At 38.4% G+C, this 19,028-nt stretch overlaps 3 protein-coding genes across 4 annotated transcripts in view; all 3 read left to right on the top strand.

Moving 5' to 3' along the window:
• The window catches only part of LOC146453927 (uncharacterized), a 251,249-nt gene that overhangs the window by 107,081 nt on the left and 125,140 nt on the right, over positions 1-19,028 (top strand). The gene's annotated exons all lie outside the window — the stretch shown is intronic.
• Positions 1-19,028, top strand: part of LOC146453933 (uncharacterized) — a 236,753-nt gene that overhangs the window by 36,273 nt on the left and 181,452 nt on the right. The gene's annotated exons all lie outside the window — the stretch shown is intronic.
• The window catches only part of LOC146453935 (uncharacterized), a 48,304-nt gene that overhangs the window by 18,980 nt on the left and 10,296 nt on the right, over positions 1-19,028 (top strand). The window contains exon 1 of one of the 2 annotated variants that reach the window (XM_085096019.1): positions 7,958-8,013. The exons of the other annotated variant lie outside the window; for it this stretch is intronic. The gene's annotated coding sequence lies outside the window, so the exon portion shown is untranslated. Of the gene's footprint in view, positions 1-7,957; positions 8,014-19,028 lie in introns of those variants that run through there. 2 annotated transcript variants of the gene reach the window in all.

A 19,028-nucleotide genomic window follows, 5' to 3' on the forward strand; every position in this document is an offset into this window, starting at 1 on the left:
TTGCTTAATTTTTTTTTTTTTGCTTTGTACCAGGAGTTTCCATAATGATTTAAGAGCCTAGAAGGAAAGAGCACACAGCCCAACTCTGCTACTCAAACAGAGAATATGATAATGTACCATGAGTATTAAAGGAGTTATTGTTACAGTTTTCAATATCGCAGTTAGTTTTGTTTGTTACAGTTTCAGTTAATGGCATTTGAATTTAAAATTTAATAATTATTATGAAAAAAAGAAGTCATATGGATAATTGTATGTAAGAGTGTGAGGAACCCTATGTAAAGCAATTACCTTGGTAACTTGTACTTTTCATTTAACCTCACGAATTGTTTTTCCTTTTTTGGTGATGGTGTTAACTATTCTTTAAAGGCGTGAAAAGGTTGATATTTTACAAAGATCACACTTTTGTCTACAGTCGTAAGAAAATACAGCGAACAAAATGAGAGTTATCTGGGAAAAGAAAACCAAAAAGTAATTCGCACTTAGCACTGGCTAATTTGCAATTTTTTTGATTAACGTTACACATTACTATGTGACGTGGTGGAACAGTGTTTTAAGTTATTAGTCGCTAGCGTGGACAAGGGACCAGTAAAGTAAGAGGAACATAATGACACAGACACAACGATGCAAAGTTGGTGATCATTTTTTCTTTAGTTTCATGTTTTATAATCCTAATAATTTTATACGTATTCACGGTTATATGGATTTCGTATATTTCACTTCCATCGTTTTATCTCTGTCGTTATGTTGCAGGTGTAAACGAACTCTGATTGTGAAACTGTTGAGTTGTTGTCTTTAAGTATTAAAAACCCTCTGGTGGAATAGACCATATTCGTGTTCTCGGTATTGAACTGGATCGAGCTTGCAATGGAGGCTCATGCGGGGGAATCTATTAGAAACTATTTGCAAGTGAAAAGATTTCCCCGCATAAGCCTCGTGTGCAAGCTAGTTCCAGTTCAATACCGAGAATACGAATACGGTCTATTGTTCACATTAGTTATGGGTTTAGATTATTGTTGTGTTACTTTAGTTCCATCCTCGGAGACCCAGGGGCAGTTAGTCGGGTGGAAGGGATTTTCGTGGGAAAGAGTTTACCGACTAACTACGCCTGGGTCTCCGAGAATGCTTTAGTTCTTGAAATAATTAAACATTATGGTTGATCACACTTGTTGTTTAGTGATATTGTAAGGATTACAAGTCTCAGTACTGAATTGTTAGTAAGCCTATGAGCTATGATTATCTGCCGTTGCTGTTACTTGTGTCAACATTTTATTATCAACGTGTATAACTGAAGCATGCTTCAGTGTTTTGGTGAATCTGGCAGATCAAGGAAATGGGGCGGGACAGTTTGTCCAAGGAAACAAGGCCCTTGGACCGTTGGTTCCAACCCATACGGAATTGTGAATCCGTCACGATAACTCAACGAGAACATTGAAGCAAAACACCTCAAATGTTGACGCCTGTTTACCCAGATCGTTTTCTACCATTTTAAAGAGATATCCTAGCAAAATACAAGTGATTGGCCTGCATGTTCGGATGATAGCTTGTATCGGATGAAAATCTTAGCCATAGAAAGCGTTGGGAAATGGAATTTTCGGGATTTACCAACTGTTGTTGGTCGTTCTAGCTGACGTTTTTTTTTTCTGATTTGTTACCACATATTTGCCCGTTTGAAGCCATCGAAACAGATATCTACCGAAATGAACCGTTGGATGCCGCTGATCCGTCGCTTAAGCGTGTGTTTACATGTCAGCTGCCAAAAAGAAAGCGTTTTAAACGAACTTTTCTTCGAAAACGAAAGGGAAATGAATTTGTTTCTCTGTTACAAAATTTTGAACTGACGTGTTGCCGAAGAAAATGGTAGAGTATGTCTAACACTAACATCGACTTTCTGAGGCTAAAAAGACCATCCAAACAGATATCCACCGAAACGAACCGTAAGCGTATGTTTATGTAACAGCGGCCAAAGCTTTTAAAACGGTCATAACACTGTCGTAAATGTACAACACTGAAAAAAACACTTGGTGTTTTTCTTTTCTTTTCTTTTCTTTTTTTTTTTTTACAAAACTGGACAGATCAAGTTCAGGGCCTAAGCATCAAGAGATAAACGGTGTTCTCTGTAATCATTGGCTCTTTGGCTTCAGTTATATATAGTCTCCATAATTAAATTCGACATCAGATAACACGTACTGTGAACATTCTTCACTGAGAGCAAGTTTCGTTACAGTTTTTTTCCAAATAACTAAGTTGGTGCTTTCAAGGTGTATAAGAGGAGGGGTGGGAATGGGATACTCCCTATATTTAAATCTTACAAAAACGGAGTTTATACTAATTGCATCTAGGCAGAAGTTATCGAATATTTCAGAGGGACCTCCTCTAACTCTAAATGACATGGCTGTGGAACAGGTAGCATCACCCAAATCTCGGCTTGGGGTCTACATCGACCAAATTTTAAATTGGGAATGTCATATTGAAAATATCTCTAAAAAGATTGCTTCCGGCATTGGTCAATTAAGCGCATAAGACATCTAATGCCATTTAATATTTTAATTAATGTTTATCATAGCCTTGTTCAACCTCACTTTGATTATTGTAATGAGGTGTGGGGAAATTGAAACAAAGGCCTTTTTCATGAGCTTCAAAAGCTTCAAAATCGCGCAGCCCGCATTTTGATGTCCGCTGTATATGATAGTAACTTGGATGATTTGTTCCGGGCACTAAGAGTGGCGAAAACTCTGTCATCAAAGATAGGATAAGAAATCAATAATGATGTATAAAACTTTAAATTGGACGACACCAGAATATTTAAGATCAAGCTTTGTTTTTCGCGATAATTTGATTTCTTATCATTTAAGGAATACTGAAAACACGCTAACTCTTCCACAACCGCGCACTGATTATTTGAAGAAAATTTTCTCATACAGTGGAGCTCAGTTGTGGAACAGTTTGTGGCCAATAGAATTACGGCAAGCAACTTTCTTGAATGATTTTAAGACTAAATTGAGACGTCACAGTTATAAGTAAGATATCTAAAGACGGCCTCCAAGAAAAGCAGCATTTTTCGTAAATTCCCTTGACTTGAAATAAAATAAAAAAACAAAAACGAAAACAAAAAAAGATAGATAGTTAGTTGATAATGATAATTCTAAGTAGCTGATGGAAAAACCGTGTATAAATAAAGTTATCCTATCCTATCCTATCCTAGACGATACGGAAAGGCTTCCCCCCCTACCCCCCCCCCCCCCCCCCGAAAGACGTGCCTTTTTCAGGAGGTTCCCGGCTGGAAGAAAATAAAAGGGTCGGAATTTCACGAGCCCAGGTAAGGAAAAAGTAAAGGTTAGAAAAAAAGCCTGTCATTTACTGCCCTGCTTGCAGAGCGTTTCTTTCTGGCAATTTAGTTTTTAGGAGTAGGCCTTTCGAAATATCTTAAACAGACCCATCAAAAAAGAGTGTAAGGTACATGAAAGACGCAACCTCGTTCCCATGGCTTTTCCTTGTTAAAGCTCTGGAAACGAGGTTAATGAAAGACGTAGCATTTCCCCTTGAAGGTTTATCAAAGGGGAATCTTTCCTGCCAAAAATGATAAATAAAAGGGTATTAGATTTGGACCTTAAGACATAGCCTCCTCGAAAAAGTGAGTTTATTACTCCACCTTCCTGGTGAGTTCCATTATACAATTGGATACCAGGCCGTGTAAAGTTTGAACATAAAAGTGTGATGTGTTGTATAGTCTTCGTTAATAAAGACTTAAAAATAGGGCACCTGTCTGGCTAACATGCCCGGGGGGGGGGGGGGGGTGGAGGGGATACTCCCAAAAAATTAGACAGGGGTGTGCGAACCGCTTCCCAAAACGATTACCCAATTGATGACCAAAATCGGCGATTTTTCCCTACCCTATTTATGCATCAGTCAATTCCAGCCGTGCCCATCCCCCCGGGCAACAGTGGGGCATTTTCCCACACTGTCCATCCCGGGGGTCGGGCATAAGCCTTCTACGCAACTACCCCAGGGCATTTGACCATCTCACTTTTTTCACCCTACAGCATTGTCGCTTCCTTAATGACAAATTCATCGGCAAATACAGGAGGTTTCTTATTGAATACATCCAGATAGGGCATAAAATAGGATGCTAGTGCTGTAGAATGACTTAATTTTGCACTAACTACGCGAAACCAGACCCAGCTAGGACTTTATTTGGCCTTAATTAGCTTAGATTTTACTGAAAGTAAGACTAGAAACGAAAGAAATAAAACAGTTTTGACATGTTTGAGCCCCTACCCTGTGGCGTTTGAACAACTATTTTGTCCCGGTGGTGGGGCATTTGCCAGTTTATTTTCAAAAAATCCTTATTCCCTGGGGTCGACCCGGAGGGGGGATGGGCACTGTTGGAATTGACTGATGCATTATGACCTGACCAAACATTTGCTACCCTATTTATGACCTGATAGTGTCAAAAAAAAAAACCTCTGGAGTCCAGCACCTGACCGGAGCGCGTGACAAACCGTTGCGGCACGTACACAGTCAGCCGTAAACATCATGATGAAGAAGTATGAAAAAAGGAATTCAAGACTAGAGTACAAAAATCGATACCCTCTTTTTTTCTACCAAAATGGCGGCAAAATGGCTAAAATCGATACCCTATTTATGACTAGCACATACCTATACAAAATATTAACGGCAGACTGATCCCAACGGCGGAGGTGACGAGCTTGAGAGAACAAACAACAAAAGCTAGAATAACTGAAATATATTTGTTTTAAAAAAAAAAAAACAATTTTTTTGCCCGATATTTCGGTTTGCAATACAAACCTTCCTCGGGGGCTGAACGAAAAAGAAAAGTGAGAAACATAAAAGGATCGTTACAAAGAAGATTTAAAATATAAAATGCGTGACAATGATTGTTTGTTTAGGACTAAGTTACAAGTGTGAGACATGTCATTGGCGTGTTTCGTCACGTCTATTAATACCAAGAGGGTGCAATGTTTTAGCTTTGTTGATTAAATGAGCTTCACGAGCCTTTCTGAGTCACGTTTGCTGCGTATAAGTTCAAGCGGGATTAGTTGGACGTCGTTGATTGAGTGGCCAGGTTGGTTGAAATGTAGCGAGACAGGAGTAGGGTTGAGTAGTTGATGGTGATTCAGGATAGATCTGCGATGCTCCCCGAAACGTTCATTAAGTTTGCGCTTTGTCTCCCCAATGTATTGGGAGTGGCACTTCTTACATTGAATTAAATAGATTAGGTTTTTGGAATTGCAAGATATGTAGTCAGTAATTTTGCGTGATTCGTTAGTGTTGAAAAAAGTGTAGTTCGTTTGACCTTCTTGGAGAAATGAGCAAGTTAGGCATCGTGGGTGGTTGCATTTATGAATTCCAGCGGGTTGTTGATTGGAGGGCTTGTTTTGAGGTAGCTTGGAATGGACCAGGAGATTAAGTAGACTTGCGTTACGTTTGTAGGCGATAACTGGTGGATGAGGGAAAACTTGTTTGCAGTTGGCGGAGGACTGGAGGATGTTGATATGTTTTTTCACGATAGATGAGATTTTGGGAAGAGCAGGATTGAAGGATATGACGAAGGGTGTTCTGTCTGTTTTTGTGGTTTTCTGTTCTTGTGGCTGTAGTGTTGCGTGACGTGGGATGGCTCGTACGCGATTTGCATTTTTTTGTAGGGAATAGCGGCTATAACCACGTTGGACCAGGTGCTTGATGAGTTCTTCGCTTCGTTTATCAAAGAAAGCGTCAGTAGAGCATATGCGACGGATTCGCAGGAAAAGGCTGAATGGAATAGTTTGTTTAGTGTGGTTCGGGTGGCATGAAGTTTTGAGGAGGTATTGATGCTTGTCCATGGGTTTTGTGTGGAGATCCCTTTGGATGTGGTTGTTGCTGAGGTGGACTTGGACATCTAGGAAAGGGAGTGTCTGATGAGAGGAATTTGAGTATTCATGGGTAAATTTGATACTCGCGTGAATAGAGTTTAAGTATCTGATAAAATCTTTAAGGTGTTCCTCTCCTTCTGTCCATATCATAAAGACATCATCGATGAACCTCCACCAAACGAACGGCTTGAGAGGAGCGTTTTTAATGGCGTGTTGTTCAAATTTACCCATGAATAGATTAGCGTATGAAGGTGCCATGCGGGTTCCCATAGCTGTCCCGTGTACTTGTAAATAGTGTTTGTTGTTGAAGGAAAAGTTGTTCATTGTAAGAATCATTCTTATGAGATCACATATACTTTCAGCAGGAAGGGATTTGTTTTGACGAGTGTTTAGAAAATGGCGCCAGGCTTCGATGCCTTCGTTATGAGGAATGTTAGTATACAATGAGGAAACATCCAGGGTGACAAGGAGGGCGTTTTCCGGTAGAGGTCCCAGTTTCTCGAGTTGAAGAAGAAACTGTGTAGTATCTTTTATGAATGAAGGAAGATTCTGAACAAGGGGCTTTAGGTGGTAATCGACGAACTCGGAAATGCGTTCAGTAGGGTGGCCATTGCTGGATATGATGGGTCGGCCAGGGTTGCCTTGTTTGTGGATTTTAGGAAGAATGTAGAAACGACCAGTCTTGGGATCAGAGTTGGATGAGAGGTATTTAAATGTCTCATAGTCAATGAGATCATTTTTGTGTAAACGGGTAGTGTATTCTTTGACGCGTTCGTGTATTTTGCTTGTAAGGTCTCGTCTGAAGATTGTTTTTGATAATATTTAGTGTCATTGAGCTGTCTGCGGCATTCATCAACATACCAGGAGTAGTCCATTATAACAGTTCCAGAGCCCTTATCAGCTGGTTTGATGACTATATCTGAACGTTTCCTGAGTTTTGTGAGAGCTTTGCGTTCTTCCATAGAGAGATTGTTGTGGATAGTGGCTGGTTTTTTTAAAAAACAAATATATTTCAGTTATTCTAGCTTTTGTTGTTTGTTCTCTCAAGCTCGTCACCTCCGCCGTTGGGATCAGTCTGCCGTTAATATTTTGTATTTGAGATAATTTGCTGATCCAGGTCTACAAGTGATCCGGCACCACTCATTGGTTTGTCGCTGTGGAATTGCAGATTTTATTGTATTCATACCTATACAGCCCATATAAGGGATCCCCCCCTCGGCTTATATGATGCTCAGCAATCATTCGAGTGTGGTGACCCTCAAGTGTAAACAAAGGCGGAGTGTGATAGCGTTCTGGGATAAGTTCCTTCCTTAATCAATACCAAATATAAATCAATTAAAAATATTACCAACATAACAATATCTTTTTAAGATAACATTTTCGTTATCGAAAGCAATAACAAATGAGACAGAGATTCAAACACTTCAAGTGCCAATAACCCTTCAATTTGTTTTCTTTTCGTAGATTTCCATATCTGTGAAGAACTCATTTTCGAAAATTTTTTTTTAGAAATATTGAATCCTTTTTTTTTACGAGCGCTAAAAGTTACTGAAAATTTTAAAATTTTGCGCCCTTTAAGCCCCGCTGGACAAATTTTTGTCTCGTGGGCTCATTAGGAACGAGCCAATGAGAAGCGTCCGATATTTGACACTTTCTTAGCTGTGACGTAAGAAAAGGACACCAGAAGGATTCAGAATTGAAGGATTCAGAAGGAATGTTATGCATGCTGATTCCTTTCTCTACATTTTGAGAGTTGCTGCATCCAAAAACCACAAATTTTTAACCATTTTCTCTATTTACAATTGAAGCATTACCGCGAATCTGCACGATGTCCTTTTCTTACGTCACGCTCCATATTTGGACACATTTGGTCGAGTGGGGAACTAATGCAAATGATAGGTGGAAATATCGACAAAATTGCCTTCACTTCTAGCGCTCGTAAAAAAAAGGATTCAATATTTCTCAAAATTTTTGTCGAAAATGAGTTTACCAAAAGAAGACAAATTGAAGGGTTAGGCACTTTCAAGTCCAGTCCACCATTTAATTACGCTGAGTAACCCGGCCTTTGTACACCTCGAAAGTGTTGAGCTTGATTGAGCTTGGTTTGTTGATCGAGTAAGCGGCAAGATTTGTTTGTTTGCAGGTAAGACAAACTGTTCAGTTTACTTTTAGTCATAGTAGAGGTCATTGGGTAACATATTTAATGTAAAGAGAAAAGGAAAGGGCGATTTTAACCAACACATATGTAGATATTGGAGCAAGTAGGGCAAGCTTTCTGCAGAATGCAGTCGAGTTTTCCACTTTAACTTTCTCGAGGCGAATCCAACATTATCCAAGGAGATAAGCTTGTATTTTTGCATAAAATTGGACCTCTTGAAATAAATATTTCCTACCTGCAATTTTTAAGTTCTTATGGCTAAAGTATGGAATATAGGGCCTCTTTCAACCATTTACTGACTCAAGCATATAACGAAATAAACACAAAAACTTTTGCGTCCCGAAAGCTTAACCCACATATGGTCAGCGAAAATTGGGAAATCCAAATGATTCCAGTGGGCAATTTGTTCAAAAATTAAAAGTGAGTGTCAGCATAAATTCTTCAAATGCAATTGGAACTTAAACAAGTTAAGTTGGTATGTTGAATTTACAGACATCCAGACTCGGCTATGTTAGAGTCATAATTTGCTTCGTGTTCCATCAGAAGCAACAGCCAAAAGTTCTGAGTAAAAAAATGTGGAAGGTCTGTTTAGTTTCCATTTTATAATTGGCCCTTCCTTGTTTATATCTGCCTTATATACACAGTTAAAAATTTGTAAACAACCTTGAACTGACGATGGATGCTGCAGTATTCAAAACATGTCTTCCAAACTCAAATATTTCGTCCTTGTGTTGAAATGTTTAATATTCTTGTATTGTGCTTCAAAAATTTGGTAACATTTATAGTGGGCTTCTGATAAGGAAAACTTTTTTTCCCTTTTTTCATATGAGAACAACGTGAAAATGTGCTCGAGCAAATAAATGAAAACAGCTGCCATTTCACTTAAATTATTTTTATCAACAAAAATTCTTCATTGGGTCTATGCAGTGTACACATAGTTAATTGAGGGACTGGTTATGAAACTTTGCGATGAAAGCAATGTTGCTGCAATTTATGTTGGAAGGGCCACGACAGTGCACAATGCTTTGTTTGAATGTTCACACTACAGTTGAATATCTTAACAAGAACGTTTCAATTGGTCAGTTGCTCCAACACATTTCAAAATCTATTGTCATCTGTGCACTGTCAAGGCCAAAAATATTTCCAACAAAAACATATAACGAAGAAATTTCTATGGCTTTGTAACCATTGCCTGTTATTAACTATGGTGTACATTGGGCCACAATTTTTTTCTATTTAATTAGTTGGTTTTTGGATTACTGTTGTTTTTACCATGAACAAGTTCCTGAAACTTATCTATGATAACATTATATATATGACTGAAACAGTGAATGATGAATAGATAAAAAAAAAAAAAAAACACATAAATTTCTGCAGGTTAAAATCATGTCAGAATTATACAGATTGCACATGCCTTGACTGATTCAATGATGCTTTTTACTCTGTAATTTTGAAACAAAATAACGTTTTTCTTATGTACATTACCATCAATGCATAATGCAAGTAAAAGCTTTCTTTTGTAATGGCATAAGGCAAATACTGCAGAAATAAGAGTGGGTAATAACTTTTCTTTATGTGAAGAGATAGACCTATAAATAGTGGATATTATCACTGTTTACCCACTATTTTCTCACTGACAGTAGTGTCACTATTCTGTCCACTCAAGGTAGTTGTTGTCAGAAATCATGGTTTGATCAAAAGCACCTTGCCCTTCTCTCACTGGGGCTCAATTTCAGTCTGGTACCCAGTGTTGACTTTGCAATGTGGTCTCCTGTGTTAGCCATAGGTTCTGTGGCAGTAATTTTAAAGTGCTTCCTTTATTTTGCAGAACTGCTATGTGTAGTTCTCAAGGGTGATCAAGTAGGTGGAGCCAATTTCCAAATGAGTCACTTGTTGAAACTCGATAATTATCTCCTCGACGATAGGGTTTACCTAAAATCCGGACTGCGGAATCCGGAATCTGGAATAAAAAAAAAACAAAAATGAAATTCGTCGACATGGGAAACAGTTTTTATAGCTCTTGAAAAATTATAATATCAGTCAGGAGCCCAGTGAAATTTTCAATAGTTTGCCTAAGATTTCTATTTTTGAAGTTAAGCCTATGGTGTCAGTAGTATTCTGAGGCAGTCCCTTTAAAGTGTAAAATTTTGAAACACACCAGAACGACACCTATCTATGTTAATAAAATCAAATTAACGGAATCCATAAATCAGGAAAGACTATCTTTTCTTTCTATTTTTCTTTTTCTGTGTAACTTGCCATATGCTGATTGGCTTGTGAGTAGGGGATTTTCATTCTTTTGGAAGAGCTAGGGGAGAGAGATGTGTACAATTGGTGGTATTTTGACAGGTACAGTAGGCAAATTAACGCATTAACGATGGAAATACATGTATATCTTTACATGTGTCATAACATTGTGACTAATGTATATTACGGCTCAACAATTTTTTTGGGCATAAGGGTGGGAATGGGGCTTAAAATATTTAGACTTATTACCTCTAAATCAAAATCAGTAGATCTACCGCTTCCAAGGTATCGGGAATTAGAGGATATAAAAGAATTTGTTATCTACATCCTGCTATTGTGATTACTAAATTATGGGAAATCGTTCACAGGCTCCTGAAGTTCTTACTGTATTTCAAAAAAGGCCTTTGACATAAAGCATTTCCTTTGTACCGGCAGCTCGACAGTCTTCTTTAAAAAGGTGGATAAATGAATACATGCATAAATTACTGAATGTACCCACTTGTTTCAAGACTTTTTATATTATTATGCAGACAGCGAGTCTTGCGAAGAGTTGATGAGTGATAAACGCAACACTGACTCTTTTCTCTAGTTACCTTTCATTGTCTTTCTACGTGGTATGTCAGGAGGAAACTTGATGAGTAGGAAGAGGTGTGGGGTATTTAAGAGTGCGTTTGAAGATTGGAAACCTTTATTCCAAACCAGTGACTCAACTGCCTCAGCAATTAAAATCTAAGGCAAACGTTTAAAAATTTCACTGGCCTCCTGACGGATATTATAATTTTTCAAAAGCTATAAAAACTGTTTCCCAAGTGACTTAAACCTTCGTTGAAATTTTCACGTTGACGAATTTTAATTTTTTTTATTCCGGATTCCGGGTTTTAGGTAAACCCATGAAGATATGGAGATATAAGATACATACAGCTGCTTGTAGACTGAGAAAGGTTCAAAACCTGCATAAAACACATTTTTTTGACTCAGTGTAAGGATAGGCAACAAAACCACACTTGTGTGTAATTTAATTCATTTAATTTATTATTATAAACAATTTGACTGTTTTAGTTATCGGTCACAATTGCCAGTTTTAGAAATTCTTCCCAAAATTTCCAAGTAATTGATATGCTAATGCAGCAAATGTTATGCTTGGGTCACCTGTAGCCAGTGAATGCTGCACTGATATAGAACATTTAAGTTAATTGCAATAATGAACCAGTTTCACCTCATGGATGATGTAATCCATGAGGTATAGTAGTGAGGTTCAATTCACTCAGTCAGTTTTGGTTTGTATAGTCTGCTGACCAAACATATAGCACTGAAGGCTACTATCTCTGTTGCCAGATGTCAAATGTTATTGCTTCTTGCATTGATTTATTTGCTCACTAAATTGATAGAAGAAGTTCTAAGGAATACTTGACAGTTAATAAAATATAAATAAGAAATATGAGAGTTCACAGCAAAGAATAGATTCGTGGATTGTGGTTTTGTCAAAGCAAACTAGGAAGACTGTATCTGCCATTACCGATCATTACCAGAGCCTGTGTTTTGAATATGCCATTAGATTAGGTGAACAGTTATTTTCTTTGGTCTTGGCCACTTTCAGTGTAGGCCTGAGCTGGATGTTTATGATGTAGGTAGATAAATGTGTTTGAAAATCTGTCATTACCTTTGATTGATGAGCTAATGACCAATCAAAATGCTCCATTGCTTGCCATTCATGGATGAACATGCCTTCAGTGAATAAGCTGCCATCACTGACAGGTGTTCCCCCCTGCTTCAGTTTCAGCAAGGGAGCATTGTGACTAAAGCTGTTCCACGGTGTGTACTGAAAAAATACCACCACATTTATTCCATAATTTGCACTTATTGAAATTACTACACACATAGAGGCAATTTTTTTAATACTGGTATCTGGCATTGGGTTATATTAAGATTGTTCAATTGTGGTCAATCAGGTTTCAAAAGCTTACAGACAGTTTAATCTGCTTTTGATGGCAGTTTTTCCTTGCATTTGTCCTTGGACATTTTGTTTTTACAAATTTGTGGCACAGATATAAAAAGGTGGCTGCAGATCCCCCAGCACAATTACAGATTTATTGTCCTCCTTCGGAAAGTGTAACAAAAATTATTTGACATGATGTTGCATGCAAATACAGTCAACTCTCTCATAGCGACCACTTCTTGTAAGCGACCACCTCCCATAAGCGACCACTTCGTAAGCAACCGTTTTGTTCCTCAGTTGAATACTGTTTCAAGAACTGTCTCGTAAGCGACCACCACTCAAATTTCTTAAGGGACCATGACCACTTTTTAAGCCAGAAATTTGACGTATTCTTTTGTTTTCTGTTTACGGTAAGCGACCACCCAACATAATCACGCATGATTGTTAATAAATCATTACTCAAAAGTGACAAAAGTTCAATTTTTAAGGACACTACCCCAGACTGCTGACAGATAATAACAGTTTACAGACAGAGAAGATTGCTATAATTAGATCTGTAGGTAAACAAGAATTGTTACAGTGTTCTGTTCCAAAATGTTACACAAAGTTTCAGGTGATTTTAATTAACATGAGACACATTGACAAGTACTGTTAACACTCTACTGTACTTTTCCCGAACCTTGTTGCATGTGACAAGATCAAATAAATTAGTTTTATTTGCCTAATTTTAGCTGCTAAGGTAATATTTTTATGTAATTAACTAATTAATCCAGTATTAGGCGTATTTCGTTGATCTTTCCCGTAAGCAACCACCTCCCATAAGCGACCTCTTTGTCGTGCCCCAAGGGTGGTCGCTTACAAGAGAGTTGACTGTACTGTATTTTTATTGCATGCTTTCTCTCCTTTCAAGTTTACAATCACAACTGTGAGAGTTGTTGTAATCAGACATTTTGTTCCTTCATAGACTGCAAGCAAGCCTTTTTTATTAGGTCAGCTGCAAGAAGTAATAACGCAAGGGGCTATGAATTGAGGCAGGGTTATGCTACTCTGTACCAATCTTATTGTGGATCACTTCGCTTGCCACTCGCTGGTCGGTCATCCACTCATTCTATATCCCTTTACACGGCTGACCAAGTAGACAGCTTGCTCACAGGCTAGTTCCTTTATTATAAATTACAGGAATAATAATTCAGTTTGTATATGACATTGAATGAGGATGAGTAGAATTAAGGATAAATTTTTACACATATTTTCAAAGTTTTCCGAATTTCTTGACAAGGGAAATTTGCAAAAACTTTGAAAATACAAAGAAAATTAATCTACAATTCTATGAGGACTCATTGTGATTATGTGTTTATGAGGTAGAGGGCATAATTTTCTGAAAACTATTGAGGCAGTTTATAAAACAGTCACCGCGGGAGTGAAAACTCTCACCTGTAAGCAAAACAATTACAAACCATTTCTAAATTGTTTCTTAGGTCCAAAAGAGACAAAACTGATGAGACAAGGTGATTGTTGTTTAAATGTAATTGGAAGAAAATAGAAGTTTAATTCATGAGGAAAACCAAACAACAGTTAAACCAAATGTTAGGCGTCAACTTGCTTTCCACTGCTTGAGGAGCGCATAAGCACAGATTGTTAAAAATACTTAAAGCAAACGGTGGGCCCAAAGAAGTAATTTCTTCTATTGAATTTGAGCTGTAGCGAGGTAAAAGCACTTGGTCGGCCCGACTGATTTAATTTTTTTCAACCAAACAATTCCGATCCAAGTTTTTAACTTTTAAACTTTTGACTCAAATAATCTCTTGCTGTTTCTTTTGAGACATGGAAACTCACCTTTAGGAATTTCTTTCTAGCTATAGCACTTGATTTCCCTTGTTTTTTGGCACAAGCAACCTGCCTTAAAAAGGCAAACTCAAAAGACTTGAAACAACTCGATGTCGTTGGGCACAAAAATGAAGGAACCGGTGGGGAACCAACTAAATTCAGAAATGGCTTGCTCAGCCAATCAGGAGCGAGTATTTTCATCACTCAACCAATCAGGAGTAAGTAATTTTGCCCTCTGTGCACCCCTTCTGTGAGAAGAAAATTAAGAAAAAATTGCCTTGTGTCTCAACCAATCAGCATTCAGTAATTTTCCCTCCATGTTATAAGGTATGGTACCCTTGGTATGGTACCCTTGAGCACAGAGACAATGGATGCCATGTTTATTTTGTCAGCCATCCTTGTTATTGAACGATTAATCTCAGTATTGTTGGTTGGCAACATTAGCAAGGTAGATAGTTTGAAAGTCAAGGGTGCTTTCTTCAGGGGGATTCCTCAGATAAATTCCTGTCAGGGAGGCAAAGACTTTTGCGTGTTAGAAAGTTTCTACGCAGAATTGTTTTGGGTATGATAAATTGGGACTAGTTTAGAGTTTCATCATCTTTTCTGGTTGACTTTCTGGCCAGTTGGAGTTTTTTTGTGATCCATTTTTAGCCTTTTTGGGTGTAGCAACTTGGTATCCTTTTCACCTGCCTGTCACTAAGACACCTGAGTATTCCCTCTTGGATGTTGACTTACTGTCAGTGATTGTTATCTACATGAGTGTGCTGTTGCCATGGCATCATGTCTGGATGTCAACTAGTCATAATTGACATGTAATCTTGGCTTGCTTCATTTTCCTTTGTAAACAATGCTGGCCACTAATGCTAAATGAAAACCGTTGGATTTATTTTGTGGATTCTGCAAAGTCATTACAAAGGACTAGCAGGCGGCACATTGAACACTGTGGGGGTTCCAAGTTCCTTAGAATGACAGATTAGCTTGCAGGTCCTGTCGTACAGTGTACGTGTCACTGTCTTGTGAACGTGAAGACTTTAGAGACTTCACAAACTTCACTGTTTATTGACTCACAGGTTTTACCATTCTCATCTGCCTCTTGCTTGTACGCTCCCTCGTATGAGACTGACGTTTTTGATCAAATAGCTTCTTGTCACAACTTACATGTAGACAACAAAGCTCACTTGTGATTGGCTTGCAAACTTCCATAAGTGATGCTTTCAATTTAGCTCCTATTGTTGTCTGGATGTTAAAATCTTTTGCTAATAACTATTATCTGTCAGTCAAAGCTTATTGAACTGTCAAGACGGGTTTGCTTTGTTTCTAAGGACGTTGTTTAAGGGGTTTTCAGTTAGCGTTACAAAATAATGCATGATTCTCGTTTACTTATTAACTTGTTATGTGAGACCAGAAGAACGTTGTAACTGGACTTAAAACCGAGATCGTGGAAACAAAAGTAGATCGTGTAAGTTTTCATCGTGAAAAATAAAAGAAAGAGTTGGACATGAATTATTTGTGCGTTGGATCGGAAACCCGTACCGTACCATTAACAACAGATGTTTTTAAAACACAAGATCCTAAGATAAACAAAGGCTATGCAACGTTGATGAAACTTTGACGACGATATTTTTGATGTTGTTTCACTGGTAAGATGCAATCTCTTTTCTAACTTCAAAAATTATAAATACTTTTTCAAAAGTATTGTATGGATAACAAGGATAACGATGTACACGATACGATTTAAATGTGTGAAAAGAAATGTGCACTCATTGGAAAAATACAAAGTATTGGTATATCTGTTAGCGTTAGTTCGTTCACTCGTGCGTGTCCCTACTCGCTTTGGGAAGATCATGTGATTACTTGACCCTGGCTTTTGCCATTTTGTCAGAGTGTCAGGTTTCCAGTGTGAAGCTTGTAAGCTTACATGTATTGTACCCTTGATGTTGGAAATAGTAAAGGAAGACACCCAACATCATGTGTATGTGTAGGTTATCGCCTTTTAACTGATTGCCAACCGACTTGTTTGTCAATTTACACTATTTCTTGGCTTGTTTGCTAGCTCGTAATTTGTATTTTGTATTTCTGTTTGATGAAATTAGGGAACTATCAAACCAAAACATGTAACAGCGTGAATGAGAGATTTGAGAGAGAATTTGAATGTCAGAATAAATGTCTTCAAGTCATGTGTGCCTTCTTTTATCTAACACTGTCATTTTTGTTGAAGTTGGTTTCTAAATTGTTTTTGATGGCAATGTATCTCTCAGCCTTTATGTTCTTGCGAAACTGTAATTTCTTCATTGAAAATAAAGACTCTTCTAAAAAAATCAACTGGCATTCGTGAAAGTTTAAGATTTTCATTTGAATTTTAGCAAGAAATTGGAAATTAGGCATACAGAGTGCATGTCTCACTTGAAATGTTTAAAAGACTGAGAAAATTTAAACTGAATTTTTAATTTTAAAATGTAGGCACTCATAGGATGTGTGGACTCCTTTAAGCTAAAAGTTTGCTGGTCACGATATAAAGATGCGATAAACTTATAGCTTATCATTTTATGGAGCATTTTTCTTTTGATTATCAACACAGGATATTTCAACACTATAAAAATAATCTTTATTTGTGCTTTTTTTAATGTACATAGTTGATTTTTACAATCTTGTAGTGGTAATACATAGAATTAAATTAATTATTAGTTAAAATAATGTGCAAGCAAGGAAGCTAAATGAACCATTTGGTTATCATGTGATAAAAATTTGTTACGTAATAGAGTCATGTAATTTCCTTTTATTTTCTCATCCACCCATGTCACCTTGGTAAGGCTTATAGTTTAGATCATTTAAACTCAACTTGTTACCCATGGCACTTTTTAACTCGTGAATGCGCGCATGTGCAATGAACGAGTTTTAGCGACGAGTTTGGTTTTCACTGTGGGGAATTTTCCTAGTTGCCCTGTCCCTAATTCCCAGTGACACTGAAGACTCACAAGTATGATTTGAACACGATCTGTATTTCTCTTTCGATCAACAAAAACCTAGATTGCACAACAACTCATATGTCAATAAAACTCACGCGTACCGGAAAATGTTTGATTACAAGTTATTTTGAGTCCTTCTGGAATGTTCTAGAATGTTCTATGTAAACAATGAACCCTATGCATTGCCCTATTAATAACTTAATCAACAACATTCAATCAACACGAAAATCAGATAATAGCTTAAAGATGACATAACAAACAAAGTCCTTATGTCCGTTTAACGTTCTCCACACTCCCCCTATTAAAGTTCTCCGCAACTTTAATATATAGCTCTTGTCAGTGCTTCAGTCCTCTTCATCCTCGTGCGCCATTACGCCAACCAGTCGGTTCCTTGCTGTTTGACTCACTTGACGTTCCCGTCTGCTTTTATGTTGAAGTGTGCTCTCTGTTGGATGACCACTGTGCTCAGTGTTACCGCTGACCGGTCTACATTCGTCATTCGCACCGCCGATCTCCAAATTACATATCAGCTGGAAGGGTCTCTCGACGACGTATCCATTTCCTGTCAGGATCTTGTATCCCTTAGTGACTCCGTCCTTCCCAACGATTGCCTCTACAATACACCCGATCTTCCAATTCGCTCTGTGCTTGGTTGAATCCTTAATAAGTACAAGTGAACCAATGCCCATTGTTGCTCTCTGTTTCTCTGTATGATGGGTGTGGTGACGCTCTTGCAGAGCTCGAAGGTACTCATTCAACCAACGTTTCCGGACGTTGTCTCGACATGTCTTCAAATATTGTAATCTTCTGGTCATCTCTGTTGCTTCATCCAGGTCTTCGCTGTTTTCTTCTAGAAAGCGAGCTGGTTGCCCACGCAACAAGAGATTTGGTGTAACCACTGGTGTTTCGAAGTCTTCTCCCATGTAACAAAGTGGCCGGTTGTTCAGGAAGGTCTCCACATCTAATAAGACTTCCTCAAGCTCCTCAAACTTCAGTAGTGCTCTTCCGATTGCTTTAGAGAGGCTGTTCTTCATAAGGCCAATCAATCTCTCAAAGAATCCGCCCCACCATGGAGCATGTGACATGTTGAATTTCCATTGTATGTCTTTGGTGGCTAAGTAGTTGAAGAGGTCTTCATCTTTTCGCAGCGTCGACAACCACTTCTTCGCTGCTTGGAAGGTCTTTGCGTTGTCACTTACTATCAGCTCTGGTGCGCCTCGTCAAGCAACAAACTCCTTTACGCTTCGCTTGAATTCTTCGACTGTCATATCCTTGCATAGTTTCAAGTGCACTGCTCTTGTACTTGCACACGTGAAAAGTGTGACGTGGGCTTTACCAGTTTCGCGGTTACCGGATTTGTACAAGAGAGGCCCAGCAAAGTCCACCCCAGTGACGTTAAATGCTTCTGTAAATTCCGTTCTGAACTTTGGTAAGGCTGCAGTGGGTGGTGCACCAAGAACCTTCACTCGGTTTTTTTTTTGCAGTGGTTACATTTGCGGCGTACGCTCTTGACCAGTGATCTTAACTTGGGAATCCAGTATTTTTTTCGCACCTTGTACATTGTTGTCGCGACTCCCCCATGCAACGTTTGTAGATGACAGTGTTCTATGATGCATCTCGCCAAGGCTGAGTTTCTCGGAATGAAGATAGGAGTGTAGCCCTGAATCCTTTCATAGCACCTTTGAATTCCGACTTCATCTTTGGCGAGTCTCAAATTGGAGGTCATGTCACTTGTTGCTTGAGTGATTCGTACCCATGTTTCCTCTGCTTCGCCAATCTTTGATTTTCTGAGTGGCCCCTCTCATCGAGTCTTTCTGCATCTGTTTATGAACCGATTCATGTAGGCCGTTATGCGCAGTAGCTCCCAGCAGGGGAACTTCTTCAACATCTCCTCTGCCCAGTTCTTGATTGTTTCTTGTGAGGAATCCTTCACCAGCAGCATAGTTTCTTTCTTGCCCTTCTCAGATTTGGCTTCCTCGGTTTCCAGAATCGCTGGTTGCGCCGGTCTGTTTGATTTGTCAGAG

The sequence above is a fragment of the Pavona decussata genome, unplaced genomic scaffold (genome assembly GCF_977016875.1).
Source record: "Pavona decussata unplaced genomic scaffold, jaPavDecu1.1 SCAFFOLD_321, whole genome shotgun sequence".
Taxonomy (NCBI): Eukaryota; Metazoa; Cnidaria; class Anthozoa; order Scleractinia; family Agariciidae; genus Pavona; species Pavona decussata.